Source organism: Salvia splendens, chromosome 7 (assembly GCF_004379255.2).
Source record: "Salvia splendens isolate huo1 chromosome 7, SspV2, whole genome shotgun sequence".
NCBI lineage: Eukaryota > Viridiplantae > Streptophyta > Magnoliopsida > Lamiales > Lamiaceae > Salvia > Salvia splendens.
This window is the reverse complement of record NC_056038.1, coordinates 22,438,205-22,452,989: the sequence shown is the minus strand read 5'-3', so window position 1 is coordinate 22,452,989 and position 14,785 is coordinate 22,438,205. Positions and strand designations below refer to the sequence as shown.

General features: G+C 37.2%; 1 long non-coding RNA gene across 1 annotated transcript; it reads left to right on the top strand.

Annotated features, from left to right (window-relative positions):
* The first annotated feature begins 209 nt into the window (after nucleotides 1–209).
* LOC121741453 lies at nucleotides 210–1,261 on the top strand. The gene is made up of 2 exons (XR_006037871.1): nucleotides 210–681; nucleotides 827–1,261. It is a non-coding gene; the product is annotated as an uncharacterized LOC121741453 (long non-coding RNA).
* The last annotated feature ends 13,524 nt before the right edge of the window (nucleotides 1,262–14,785 follow it).

The following is a 14,785-nucleotide window of genomic DNA, read 5'->3' as shown; positions in this document are numbered from 1 at the left end:
GATCGACGATGGATGGGTCGAGGTACCTCCGGCGTCAAGACCGCCTGTATCTCCCTCTCCGCTGCCTCCCGCACACGTGCATGAATTCGTCTCATTATGTCATCATACCCCCCACCACTACCACCCGCACCGCTACCGCCCGCACCAAAACCACTACCACTACCACTACTAGTCATTCTGGATATATAAAAGAAACGTAGAGAGAGAGATACTCGTTAATACAAGTGGTGCGAATGAAATGAATTTCAATGAGACGTATTTATAGAATTTCCGGAAAAAAAATCAAATAATCGAGACGTCCGCAAGGACGTCGCGGCGGACGTCCCAGGAACGCCGCCAAACTCCGGTATCCGCAGCGGACGTCCGTATCCGCGTCACCCTTGCACAATGGCGGACAGGCGTCATTGTGGCTTAAACAAAATAAAATAAGCAACCAAAACTCCCTTTCCCAAAATTACTCACGCCTACCGCTTCTTTCTCTCTGTCACATTTTTTTCAAGAATACACCCAATATGAACTCAAACAAAAAATCCGTCGGCCCTCTCAAAATCAAAACATAGAATTGAATAGAAATTAGAGCTCCAGCGTCCCGCACCAATCGACCGGTCACCGTCGCCGCTCCCTTCGTCGGCTCACTTGCGGCCTCGATCCACCCCGATTAGCCCCGTTTCCCCATTAAAGGTACGATCTTGATTTATTTAAGCCAAGTTCTTAATTCGGCTGCTTCGGTTCTCCGACTAGAGATTGATTTTAGATTTCATGAGATTCAAAAATTGAGACAATTGCAGAGGCGAATTGATGTTGGGTATGTGATATACCTTTGTAGATTGGGAACGAATTGGCTTGAACTAAGGAGATTTCGGCTTCGGTTCCCTCCGCTCTCAGTTTCTGTTGTCGAACAAACTTCAAGTGTGATTATCAAAATTTGAGTGTGGTGAGACGGATTGAGTTTCGGGATTTACCGCAGTAGGATCGGCTCGACGACGAGAGGTTATTATTGCGTTGTCACATCATGGTACATCCACCAATATATTAATAACTAATTATGTTGCATTTGTATGTGGCTTGTCGTCTACTTTTCTATCAACAACTAAATTCCCCCCAAACATCATATAGTCTTGCGTGTGTTTCGATCATCTTTACATCATGTTGCATATTGATAAACTTTCTTACGAAAAGACCATTCAGAAATTGAATACTAACTATACCCACATTTTTTAAAAAATTGTATTCTATAAAGTTGGAATTATAAACATTATAATCTGAATCACTCTATACAAACCAATACGGTTTGGACCATTTAGTTTGACGTTAGTAATGAACATTCTTATATAATTTGTGGGTGATTCCTTTGGTGTCCTTGACACCTTTACTAATCGTATAGGTTGTGATGCTCCTTTTTTCTTCTTTTCTCTATCAGAATTTCTTCACCTCGCATTCTGCTGGTGTGTTTGTATTGATTCAATCTTTATATGGTTGTATCTTCTTCTTCACTTTGATCAATCGACAATGCATTTGTTGGCTCTATTTCAAAGTAGCATGGTTATTCAATTACCTGGGTTTAATGGTTAGAATCAATTGTCATTGTTTGCAAATGGCTTGTATTAGACTCCCAGGAGACAATGTACACATAGATTTGGAGATTGGATGAGGAGGAGGAGGACCAACCCAATTTTACCAAGATATCGAGTAACACATCCACACCCATCACCTTATGCAATACGAGTTGTTGTTGATGCGTCACTCTATATATTGGTGAAGTTGAGGTGGTGCTTTTTCCTCTCCCCCGATCTCTAAATCATGTATACAATATATTCAATGATATTATTAAGAACTAATTTCAAACAATGAGGGACTCTGTTGATTATAACAATAAAACTACGATAAGTGGATAACCATGCTACTATGAAATACGACCAACAGATGCACCGTCGGAGGATCAAAGTGAAGATGAATGATACAGACACGGAAAAGATTAATCAATGGAATTGCACCGTCAAAATACGAGGATATTTCTTTTTTTGTTTTAGACTAAAACTTAGATTCGGTAAGTGTACTAGAGTTTTTTTTTATTCCTGTTTTGGGAGAGACGCATGATCCTCATGCGTCTCCTTTTAATGAGACGCATCACGGACATGCGTCATTCATAAAGACGCATGAGGGACATGCGTCTTTCTATTTTTCCGAAATTTTTTTAACGACGCACAAACATCATGCGTCTTAGGGAGAGACACATCTCCTTCATGCGTCGCTCATTTTTTTTACAAAATCATTCTTGGTTGTTTCTCTTTTATAGAAACATCCTTGAATGTTTTATGTTTCACCTTCGATGTGGGACAAAACTCATTCTTGGTTGTTTCTCTTTTATAGAGACATCCTTGAATGTTTATGTTCCACTTTCGATATGGGACAAAACTCATTCTTGGTTGCGTCTCTTTTATAGAGACATCCTTGAATGTTTTATGTTCCACTTTCGATGTGGGACAAAACTCATTCTTGGTTGCTTCTCTTTTATAGAGACATCCTTGAAAGTTTTATGTTCCACTTTCGAGGTGGGACAAACTCATTCTTGGTTGCTTCTCTTTTATAGAGACATCCTTGAATGTTTTATGTTCCACTTTCGATGTGGGACAAACTCATTCTTGGTTGCTTCTCTTTTGTAGAGACATCCTTGAATGTTTTATGTTCCACTTTCGATGTGGGACAAAACTCATTCTTGGTTGCTTCTCTTTTATAGAGACATCTTTGAATGTTTTATGTTCCACTTTCGATGTGGGACAAAACTCATTCTTTGTTGTTTCTCTTTTATAGAGACATTCTTGAATGTTTTATGTTCCACTCAAAAATGTGGGACAAACCTATTCTTGGTTGCTTCTCTTTTATAGAGACATCCTTGAATGTTTATGTTCCACTCAAAGATGAATTTGAGTTTGATGTAATTGTTAGAGCTAGCCTTACAAGTTAATTACTATAAGACGTTGATGAAGCCTCCAACTGATGTATCCAGCATCAATCTTCTTTCCAATCTTCATCTGAGCTATTCATTTCAAGGCCACAATCACTAATAAATACATCCTCCGCCCGTCATTAGCAGTGCTAGATTACTATTTTAATTTGTCTACGACTAAAAATCACGGTTTACTCTTACTCAAAATGGTAGGTAGTCATCACATTCCACTAAATTATTTCACTCACCTTTTATTATAAAAACTAGTATCACACCACTCGTGCGAAGCACGGACTAAGATATTTTGAAATATTGATTTAAAGTTATAAACTAATTAAGTGAAATTAAAATAATATCATTATATGAAAATTATAAACATAAAATATAGCACTATATAATAAAGAAAAATCAATATTAAAACATAATAAACATGAAATAACTACAAAATATAATATTTCAACATTAAATTACATGATATAAAACCCATCACAACAACCAATTGAATAAAAGAGTAATTGCTCATAAGTCGTTTTTGATAACTTGTTTATACAGTTGGTTTCATGATTAAACTATCATCACTAAAACTTATAATGAGTTTATATGCTCGTTGTATATTTTCATTTTATTTATTTTTGAAAAGTCAATTTACCTAGAAAAGTGTTACTGATTAGTATCGTATTTAGGAATACAATTAACCTGACTATCAATTTTATTCTAATAGAAAATGTAAGAAAAAGAAGGAAAATATGTTTGCTAAATGTTAATGTGGTTGTTTTATGTTTTATAGAGACATTCAAGAATGAGTTTGTCCCATATCGAAAGTGAAACATAAAACATTCAAGGATGTCTCTATAAAAGATAAACAACCAAGAATGAGTTTTGTCCCATATCGAAAGTGGAACACAAAAACATTCAAGGATGTCTCTATAAAAGAGAAGCAACCAAGAATGTGTTTGTCCCACATCGAAAGTGGAACATAAAACATTCAAGGATGTCTCTATAAAAGAGAAACAACCAAGAATGATTTTGTCCCACATCGAAGGTGAAACATAAAACATTCAAGGATGTCTGTATAAAAGAGAAACAACCAAGAATGATTTTGTAAAAAAAAATGAGCGACGCATGAGGGAGATGCGTCTCTCCCTAAGACGCATGATGGTTGTGCGTCATTAAATTTTTTTTGTAAAAATAGAAAGACGCATGTCCCTCATGCGTCTTTATGAAAGACGCATGTCCGTGATGCGTCTCATTAAAAAGGAGACGCATGAGAGTCATGCATCTCTCCCAAACCCGGAATAAAAAAAACTCCAGTACACTTACGGAATCTAAGTTTTAGTCTATAACAAAAAAAGAAATATCCCCAAAATACGAGTAGAGATATTGTTATAAAGAAAAAGAGAAGAGGAGCATGACTACCTACATGAAGAATAATTTGGGCAAGGTGTCAAGGAAAGCAAAGACATCCAAATGCCATCACTCATAAATGATTTAATAATGTTTATTGAGTAATGGTTAATTTGGTCCTAAACATATAACCAAAATACGAATTTGGTCTAAAATATTCATTTTTTGAAAAATAGGTCCATAACAAATAAAATCCTTATTGGAATAGTCCTCTTTTTACAGTTCTGTCAAAAAAACTAACAGTCATGCCATTGTGCAATTAGCACTGACCGTTAGTTTTTTTACGGAACCGTAAAAAAAGGGCCTACTTCGTCCACATTTTCCTTTGTTATATGCCATTTTTTCAAAAAGTGAATGTTTGGGTCAAATTCGTATTTTGCTCATATGTTTAGGACCAAAATAGACTTTTACTCATGTTTATTTCATGTGAATTCGAGTGTTCAATATCATAAAATACAATGTCATCAAAAGCCATGGGTTGGCTGGGTCCGAGAAGAGGTTGAAGGCATAAAATGAGCCAAGCCGGAGTTGGGGTCTAATCTAAACAGTATTCTGCCATCCCAAATGACGACTATATCCGTTTTTGTAGCACCCCGAAATTCTTGCGACTTTTTGCTCTCTTTAATGTGGTGATTGAATTTGGAATTTCATTCATGGAATTTAATTTCTATGTGTTTGAGTTAACGATGTGAGTTTTAATTGCTGAAAGTTATGTGGATTAATGTACTTTATTTTTCTAATGTGGGAAATTAATTAAATGGGATCATGCTGTTTGTTCTAGCCATGTTATTTGGAATTTTCGGCCTCTTCAAAGTATTGGAAATATACTTTCTTTCTTGGATTTAATAAAATGTTTTGGGATATTTATCCAAATTAAATCCAAACCAAATTATCCCTAATTTATTCTACATACTTCTCGACCCTTAGCGTTTTCCTTGGAATTTTTGAAAATCCCCTATTAATTAGGAGGATGAATTATTTTTGTAGATTTAATTGGTACCTTGTTTAATTTCCCTTCTCGAATTTAAAATCCAATTAAATCTAACCATATGTTGTCAAATCCCTCCATATCCTATTTTAATTAGGATTTGACTATTTCCTTCTTTAAGGCCAATAAATTTTCGCCCATGTACCTATGATTTTCCTTGGGGAATTAATTTATTTGTTACCTATTTTGTGGAGGTCTTTTCCTACAAAAAAAATTACCAAATTTAAATCATATTCCTACTTTATTGGAGGATTTAAATATTTCCTTACTACTCCCTTAAAATACACGCCCCCTTTATTTCCTTCTTGGAGATTTCTTTTAATTAGGAGGATGAATTATTTTTGTAGATTTAATTGGTACCTTGTTTAATTTCCCTTCTCGAATTTAAAATCCAATTAAATCTAACCATATGTTGTCAAATCCCTCCATATCCTATTTTAATTAGGATTTGACTATTTCATCCAATCCCTTTCATTGATATGATATTTAATTGAATAAAAGGGATTCCACAAAATAGGAAACAAATAAATTATCCTCCAAAATTTAGTGAAGGGGCCGAAAATTATTAGGCTTAAATAGCCAAGGAAATATTTCAACTCTCTATTTATTTTGGGTGAAGAAATAAAATGTGACATGATTTAATTGGATTTAATTCAAAAGAAAGGAGTCAACAAGGCACCAATTAAATCAAAGAAAAATAATTCATCCTCCTATTTTAAATAGGGGATTTTCGAAACTCCCAAGGATAATAGGCTAGAGTTCGAATTTCATGTAGTACAATTTAGGGATCATTTGGTTTGGATTTAATGTGGATAAATACCCCAAAATAATTAATTAAATCCAAGAAATGAAATTCTATTTCAATAATTAGAAAGGGCCGAAAATTCCAATGAATTGACTCGAGAAAATATGCATGCATGATCCTATTAATTATTCCCCACATTGGAAAATATAAAATACCAAGCACTTCGTTCCACATCACTCACGACAATTATTTCACGCAATTCACTTAATCACATAGAAACAAAAGTTTCATAATCGAAATTTCAATTAAATCTATAAAAAGTGTCACAAAAATTTGGGATGTTACATCCTTCCCCTCTAAACAAAAATTTCGTCCCGAAATTTGATCGCATCACATAAATAACTCGGGCAACTTTTCTTTCATTTTATCTTCTAACTCCCACGTGGCTTCCTCGGGACCATGGTGCTTCCACAACACCTTCACGGACGCTATCGATTTGTTTCGTAACTCTTGTACCTTCCTATCTAGGATTGCCTCGGGGCCTTTCTTTGTAGCTCATGTCGGGGGTTAAGATCACTTCCTCTTAATACAATCCATTCAGGTAAAGTTTCACACTCAAATCATGTCATTTGGCCATGGAAGTGTGATGTTATATATGTTATTAGGTGTGAAGTATGATGTGTTATTCTATGGAGTGTTTTATACGAGTGATGAAAGTTGATGCGAAAGTACGTTTAGTTTGAGTCAAAACTTTTACTTTAAAATTGAGATGTGGATTTTTTTTGGAAGGTGTGAAAGTGTAAAGAAATTTTGTTTCAAAAGTTTTGAATATAAATGTGAAGTCCGAAAGTGTTTTGCTATGGGATGTGAAAAGGTTATGTGTTCATCTTGAGGTATGAATGACGTAAATCATGGCAGATGATGATCTATGTGATGATGAATTGTGTTGTGAACTTAGAGTACCTAAATTATAAGCCTAGTTAACCGTGCGAATCGTAGTTCTAAGTTGAAAAATTAATTATTGCTTCTCTGAGCAATGAAACGTACGAGAATATGAAAGTTAAGGCAAACCCTTAAGTCAAGGTGCGAGACAAGAAGAGCTGAAGCTAAGTGATATTTTCATGCAACGACGAGTGGTCATACTCCCGATTTAAATTAGTATAGTGTGATCTTGCGTAAGTGGCAACACGATGGAAATGATCTTTATACCCTTCTAAGGAGCACGAGGATGACAACAATATCCTACGAGGATAATCATTATGACATGAAGAGAACTTTATGAAAATATGGACTCCAACTATCATTATTAGTGGCATTAACACGACGAATCTCAGCATGGAATCCACAGTTCTTAGAGCGATGTTACCAGTCTCGGCTTGCGAAAGATGAACGAGGTGGTGCAACTTTAATAGCTATAACAAACTATTTTAATCATTAGTTCTTACTTGGATTCTAAGAAGTTATCCTTCAGAACATTTCAAATAGTCGTGAGCCCTTGTCTATTTAGCAACTTGTTTCATTCACCCTTGCAAGTGATGCATGTTATTTCTTTTCCTCCATTGAGTCTTAACTCACTTTCAATTCTTGGAAAGTGGTATTGCCTTCATAACTTGTGACAATTGAATTGATTGTAGTCTTCTTTCACTTATTATTTATACGAACAATATTTTGACTTTGTGAGCCTTTGCTATTGAACTTCATTCCTAAGGCTGCTTGCAGTCATGTCCTTCAATATAGGCACGTTTCTCAGACATGTTTTCTATGAGATATTCTTCTTTGAACTTTTGTTCAGCTTTTCATTTTGTAACCATGTCTATGTCAAGTTCTTTCTCATAGAGTGAAATTATTTTTGGTTCAGTTCCACTATATGTATTCTTTCCATAATAGAACCTTTCTTTTTTTTTGTACAAAACGAAGTTAAGGCATACATTTTTACCTTGCCTTAACAAACTTAATCCACTTGATTTTTTTTGTTTTGTTCAAAAGCCCCTTTGACTTTGGTTGCCTTTCGGAAACCTATGAACCCATTGATGTGATTCTAACATTCCATATTATGATTTTCGTTGAACCATGAGCAGTACCGCCTTGTGACAACTGCCTACAATTCTCAATCCTCATGCAACTGAACATTTTTTTCCCTCAACCCCTTAAGTCATCATCCATTGATGTGTTGACCTTTCAAATTTAGTCGAACAACTGAATTATTTTGTTTGGTAGCCTACTATGAGAATTGACATTAATTTGATTTCATCCCATATTCATGACATATCTTATGTTCTTTCAAGCTCCGTGGGGATGATCATAACCAATTGTTACAATTCGAAATCGGTTCATATCCAAGTTAAGACTGTTTGATTAAAGATTGCGTTCTTGATACATATTCTGAGTTCTTGATGCAACGGAGAGGAAAATTTCTTTTCGAGCCCCTGGCGACGAGCCGACTATCTTGTATGGGATTTCTTTGAACCGACGAACCTCCATAATCCCTGCTTTGCAAGCAACTATGATGATAAGAAAAGGACGTCCGACGTATCTTGTGTACTGGAATGGAGAGGAAATGAAGGATTTGAAAGTGGAACACGTGGCAGTAGTGCGAGATTTTCCCGATGTGTTTCCCGAAGCTTTGCCAGGACCGCCACCCGACAGACAAGTGGAGTTCACTATTGACTTGGAACCAGGGTCAGTGTCTGTATCAAAGGCGCCATATCGAATGGCCCCTAAGGAGTTGGCCGAGTTGAAGATTCAGTTGCAAGAATTGCTCTATTTGGGATTTATTCGACCTAGTGTATCACCGTGGGGGTGCCTGTATTGTTCGTTAAGAAAAAGGATGGAACGATGAGAATATGCATCGACTATCGTGAGCTCAACAAGATGACCTTGAAGAATAAGTACCCACTGCCAAGGATTGATGACTTGTTTGATCAACTTCTAGGAGCGGGTGTATTCTCGAAAATGGATTTAAGATCAGGGTATCATCAACTGAAGGTCCGACGAGAGAATGTTCCTAAGACTGCTTTTCGCACTCGTTATGGCCATTATGAATTCTTCGTGATGCCATTCGGGCTGACCAACGCCCCAGCCGTCTTCATGGACTTGATGAACCGAGTTTTCCACGAGTATCTCGACAAGTTCGTGTTAGTCTTCATCGACGATGTTTTAGTATACTCGAAGAATGAGGAGGAACATAGATGGCATTTACAAACAGTGTTGGAAATGTTGCGAAAGGACAAGCTTTATGCCAAGTTTAGTAAGTGTGAGTTTTGGTTGACTCGAGTGAATTTTCTTGGTCATATTGTGACGGCAAATGGAATTCAAGTAGACCCAGCAAAGGTCGAGGCCGTGCAAAATTGGAAATCGCCGAAAACGCCGAGTGAAATCCGTAGTTTCTTGGGATTAGCAGGATACTATCAACGATTCATTGAAGGATTCTCCAAGATTGCGAGACCGATGACACAACTACTAAAGAAAGGAATCAAAGTGGTTTGGACGCCAGAGGGCGAGACGAGTTTCCAACTGTTGAAAGAGAAATTGACTACAACACCAGTCCTAGGAGTACCAGAACCCGACAAGGACTTCGCCGTCTATATGGATGCGTCGAAAGTGGGACTAGGATGCGTGTTAATGCAAGATGGAAAGGTAATAGCATATGCTTCCCGACAGTTGAGGCCGAATGAATTGAATTTTCCGACTAATGATTTAGAACTAGCGGCAGTGGTGCACGCACTGAAAATTTGGAGACACCATCTCTATGGAGTGAGATGCGAAATCTATACGGACCACAAGAGTCTCAAGTACTTCTTCGAGCAGAAGGAGCTAAACATGTGACAATGACGTCGGTTAGAGATTGTGAAAGACTATGACTGTGGTATTCACTATCATCCAGGCAAGGCGAACGTAGTCGCCGATGCTTTGAGTAGAAAGAACCAACCGCAATTGGCTTATGTCCTAACGCAAGAGGAAGCATTGATTCACGAGTTCGACAAGATGAGATTGGAAATAGTGAAAGCGCCCGAGACAGTAAAAGCAAGATTGGCTACACTAGTGATTGAGCCAGATTTGAGAACCAAGCTCATAGAAGCCCAGCGACGTGATGAGAGGTTGGAAGAATTACGTGCGAAGGTGAGAGCCGAGAAGCTTGATCATTATCGTGAGGAGGCGGATAATGCTTTGACTTACGATGGGCGATTGTGTGTGCCGAGCGATGAGGCGCTAAAAGATGAGATTTTGAGTGAAGCGCACGACACGCCTTACACTGCTCACCCCGGAAGCATGAAGATGTATCGGGATTTGAAGCAACGTTTTTGGTGGAATGGAATGAAAGGAGACGTAGCGTCATATGTGGAGCGATGTCTAGCATGCCAACAAGTGAAGGCCTTACACCAACGGCCATATGGGAAGTTGCAACCACTCAAAATTCCCGAATGGAAGTGGGAGCATCTAGCTATGGATTTCGTGACGGGTTTGCCGAAGTCACAGAAGGGCAACACTGCAATTTAGGTGATCATCGATCGACTCACGAAAAGTGAGCACTTTTTACCAATTCGAATTACTTATGGCGCGGACAAGTTAGCAAAACTGTATGTGAATGAGATTGTGCGTTTGCATGGAGTGCCAAAGACTATTGTGTCCGACCGTGATACGAAGTTCACATCGAAGTTTTGGATGAGCTTGCAACGTGAATTGGGCACACAACTGAATTTCAGCATCGCTTATCACCCGCAATCGGGCGGGCAGTCAGAGAGGACGATTCAAACACTTGAGGATATGCTGCGAGCCGTTGTCTTAGATCGAGGGGAAAGTTGGGAAGGTGTTCTACCGTTGGTTGAATTCGCCTACAACAATAGCTACCAAGCGACGATCGATATTGCTCCGTATGAAGCCTTGTATGGCCGAAAGTGTCAATCCCCACTTTATTGGGATGAAGTTGGCGAGAGGAAGATGTTAGGATCCGACGCTATAAAGGAGATGACCGAAATTGTGCATCAAATCCGCGCAAGGATCAAGGAAGCTCAGGATAGGCAGTAGTCGTATGCGGACGTGCGTCGAACGGAAATCAAATTCGATGTTGGTGACAAAGTGTTCTTGAAGGTGTCCCCGACGAGAGGAGTTGTGAGGTTTGGAGTGAAAGGCAAGCTGAAGCCGCGTTTTGTAGGACCGTACGAGATTATCGATGAAGTAGGTCATGTAGCGTATCGATTGGCGTTACCTCCCAGCTTTGGGAACGTGCACAACGTGTTCCATGTGTCGCAGTTGCGCAAGTACGTGTTCGACCCCAAGCATGTGATCCATCAAGAGGAAGTGATCTTAACCCCCGACATGAGCTACGAAGAAAGGCCCGAGACAATCCTAGATAGGAAGGTACAAGAGTTACGAAACAAATCGATAGCGTCCGTGAAGGTGTTGTGGAAGCACCATGGTCCCGAGGAAGCCACGTGGGAGTTAGAAGATAAAATGAAAGAAAAGTTGCCCGAGTTATTTATGTGAGGCGATCAAATTTCGGGACGAAATTTTTGTTTAGAGGGGAAGGATGTAACATCCCAAATTTTTGTGACTCTTTTTATAGATTTAATTGAAATTTCGATTATGAAACTTTTGTTTCTATGTGATTAAGTGAATTGCGTGAAATAATTGTCGTGAGTGATGTGGAACGAAGTGCTTGGTATTTTATATTTTCCAATGTGGGGAATAATTAATAGGATCATGCATGCATATTTTCTCGAGTCAATTCATTGGAATTTTCGGCCCTTTCTAATTATTGAAATAGAATTTCATTTCTTGGATTTAATTAATTATTTTGGGATATTTATCCACATTAAATCCAAACCAAATGATCCCTAAATTGTATTACATGAAATTCGAACTCTAGCCTATTATCCTTGGGAGTTTCGAAAATCCCCTATTTAAAATAGGAGGATGAATTATTTTTCTTTGATTTAATTGGTGCCTTGTTGACTCCTTTCTTTTGAATTAAATCCAATTAAATCATGTCACATTTTATTTCTTCACCCAAAATAAATAGAGAGTTGAAATATTTCCTTGGCTATTTAAGCCTAATAATTTTCGGCCCCTTCACTAAATTTTGGAGGATAATTTATTTGTTTCCTATTTTGTGGAATCCCTTTTATTAAATTAAATATCATCCAAACCTTGTCTAATTAATTGGGGATGTGAATATTTCCTTTTTGCTCTCATCCATATCACACGCCCATTATGCTTTTATTTTCCTTGTGGAAATTAATTTATTTGTTACCTATTTTATGGGAGTCTTTTCCTATAAAAAAATTCCAAATTTAAATCCTATTCCCATTTAATTGAGGATTTAAATATGGTTATCATTCCTTGCTAATTAAATCAGCAAATTTTGAAATTAATCTCCTCAAAATACACGCCTACCTTGTGTTCTAATTGTGGGACTTTTTATTTATTCCCCCACAATTTATTTATTTTTATTTGAGTGTAAATTAAACCTAATACATAAAACAAACTAAACCCCAACCCTAGCCACTATTTTCACACGCCTCTCTCCTCTCCCACTCTTTCTCTCCAAAAATGTTCTTGATCCGTTGAAGTTTATTTTCAAGAGTCTTCGGCGAATCGTTTCGTTCATTGTTTCTACCGATTCATTTTTGTCAAAGAAGGTATATTTGCTCACTTTTCCTCATTCTTTTCGTTTGAACCATGTTCTTGAATCCTACATGCATGTAGTGGGTGTAGGAATCATAGATCTCAAAATTAATCGGTGGGAAAATTGAGTTTGCATGAGAACTTTGATAGTATGCGATTTGATTTGAGGTTATATGAAATTTGTTTTGAATCCTTGGTGAATGATGTAAGTTTATGTGCAAACATGTTTATGAGAGTCTTATCAAGCATGATTTCGTGTTATAAGCATGAGAATTGGTATTTGGATGATTGAGGTAGAAACCCTAATTTCGAATTTGTGAGTCTGAAATCTGTGACGTTCAAACAGTAGTTTCTGATATGTAATTGGCCTATCAAACGATCGAATTTTGGTATGAAGATTTTATTGAGTTAATTTCAAGGTGTTTTCTGTGTCTCGTGTAAATTTCAGCCCTTTTTGTCAAAAAATGAATTTTTGAAAAATGTTTGAAATTGACTGCGCAATTCTACCAGAAATTTATGTTCTCGCCCAGAAAGTTTCGTATTCTGTTTGACTAACTAAATGACCTCCGTTTGATGTTATTCTTGAACTATTTGAAAATTTGAAGTGTCTTCTGAGCCGTGTAAAAATTTCAGCCTTATTGGACATCGTATGAATTTATGGTGAATTTTTCAAATGAACTGTGCAATGCTGCCAGAATTTTTATATTCCGACCAGAGAATTGTATTAATGTTTTGACTGACCAAATGACATGATTTGAGTGTGAAACTTTACCTGAATGGATTTGAATATGTCTACTGTGTTGTGACCAATTATTAGCTTCATATGAGGTCGGATGAATTTTTGGTGATTTTTACAAACCAACCGCACAGTTATGCCAGTTTCGTTGTTATGTGAAAATATCTTTTGTACTAAGTTTTGATGAATTATATGATGCATGTGTGATTTGAGAAAAATATTATGACATGTCTTTCTTGTGTTGGTGAATGTTGGGATGGGTAAGAGAACGATAAAAAGGAACAATTGGACATGCATGATCATATAAACTTATAGAAGGCTGATTGTGTTGTCGTTGACAAGGGTGATTGTGTATACGTGAGCTCGAGGAACGAGAGTTGCCATAAGTTGGATTGTGATTTGTTAAGCGAACGAGGTGAGCTTTCTTTTTCAAACCTCTTTATTTTCTGAAAATACTATGTGGTGTTATAAGGGTGGTTTAACTGTTATGTCATGCCAAAATGTTTTTGTTTATGAGATTGTTGCCTGATGCCTAGTTCGTCTGAGCTTGCTCCGTTAGGCTATATGGTTGTGATGTGAAACGAATTCGGGTCTGAATAGGGCCGCAAACCCTATCAGGCTGTGTACACTGGTGGGATCGTGAGTCGTCCTTGCTAGTTGGCCGGTCTCGTGGGCGAATAGTGTGGCCACACTTTCGTCGCACTGCGGATTGATGTTGTGATTGATGGATTGTTGAAAATGGGGAGATTATTTGACTGGCCAGTCTACGAAATATTTTTGTGTTCTCGTGGTAATTTCTTAATTTCATATAAAAACTCGAGATCATTGGTATGGATGACATAACTATATAAAATGTTTTCGGCATGAGCCCATTGAGTACAACAAGTACTCAGCCCTGCAATTTCTTTTAAAATTTTGCAGGTTGAGCAGGATGTTGCGAAGGATGTTGAGCTAGCCTTAGGATGCGTTGTGTCTTCATACATAGGCGTGATCCTTGACTCTCTTTAAACTTTATTTTCCGCTGCTATATTTTAAACTATGTCTCAAGACTTTAATCTTTTCGTACTGTGTTTGAACATGTATGGTTGTGTTAGGTTTTAACCAAGTAATTACGTTATCTTTTGAAAATGGTGTTTTCGTGAATTAAATTAAATGGTCTACTTTAGAAGTTAATTGGTTTTCTTTAAGTTATTTTCTCCGCTATTTCTTTTAAAAGTATTTATTATAAGCCTTTTCTAATTAATAGTAAAATTTTAACCTTAAACTTCTTTAAACTAAAATGTCTTTCTTCCTTTAAGTTAATTAGGATTTTCTTTTAAAAACGTTATCCATGCATGTCGG